This window comes from Octodon degus, unplaced genomic scaffold (genome assembly GCF_000260255.1).
Source record: "Octodon degus isolate 3935 unplaced genomic scaffold, OctDeg1.0 scaffold00235, whole genome shotgun sequence".
In the NCBI taxonomy this organism is placed as follows: Eukaryota; Metazoa; Chordata; class Mammalia; order Rodentia; family Octodontidae; genus Octodon; species Octodon degus.
Genome location: NW_004524811.1, coordinates 169,855 through 170,939, shown reverse-complemented (window position 1 = coordinate 170,939; position 1,085 = coordinate 169,855). Strand labels below are relative to the sequence as shown.

The 1,085-nt window shown below is 38.5% G+C and overlaps 1 pseudogene; it reads right to left on the bottom strand.

Moving 5' to 3' along the window:
• Window positions 1-218: 218 nt before the first annotated feature.
• LOC101569575 lies at window positions 219-762 on the bottom strand (annotated as a pseudogene).
• Window positions 763-1,085: the final 323 nt, after the last annotated feature.

Here is a 1,085-nt window from a genome sequence, read left to right as displayed (position 1 = left end):
AAAGTTCTTTACTGTAAGTAAAAGTGCCCCAATATAATATGCATCATGCTATAATCATAACTTTTTACAATATTATTTTCAGAAAAATGAAAATATTTGAATAAAATGCAAGAATGTAAACATCACATTTTAAACCCTTTGTATTTCTATTGATTTCTTTTTCTATTGATTCTTCACATTCTATGATTGAAAGATAGTTCCCCAAATTCAGTTTTCCTCTATCTATTCCAGGAATTTGCTTTGAAAATGTTTTTTGCCATTAAAAACTGTGATTCTCTGTGGGAGCTTTTCAGCTTTGCCCACTGGTTTTGGAACAAAATCTGGATTCTATCTTCCTCTAGATTTAATTTTTGAGCTAAGTCTTCTTGGATATCAATGCCAGGACAGCAGTTTAATCTTAAGTCATTTTCCAATACTTCCATCTCGTTTTGAGTAAACGCAGTTCTTGGTCTTTGTCTTCTACAACAGCTCATCTCTTTTTTCGAGGACAGTTCTTTCTGAGGTTGAAAGGTAATGTTCGTGGTTTAAAACTCTTTCTTCTGTCCCTGTGTGATTCACAGTGTTGGGCAGACTCGGAACGGGTAGACACAGGTTACCATCTTTTCCTGAGGAGCTGCATGCATCTGCCCAGGGCCTGTGAGGCTTCAGCGGCATCACCCCGTCTTTCTTCTGGTCCAGTCCTAAGATGCTCTCGATGGAAAAGGAGCAGGGTGTGGGTTTGCCTTCCCTCAGCTGGGTTCCTTGCTGCAGGCCAGGAGACATCCTTCTTCAGGCTGGCAGCGAGAGTTCTGGTCTTTCTGCCACCTTGGTTCCTCGAGTGCCAAAGATTATTTTTTTTAGTTCTGTGAGGTATGGTAAGACTGTTATTTTTTCTCGTTAACTTTATTGAAAATCAGCATTATATAGCATATTAAAATTGTAGACAAATATTGAAATGTGAAAGATATAATATGTAGACCCAGTGAATTTTATACTATTTTTTTTTTTTTTTGTGGGAACCGGGGATTGAACTCAGGCCCTTGCACTTGCCAGGCAAGCTCTTATTCTACTGAGTCATCTCCCCGGTTCCCTAAGTGAATATTAGA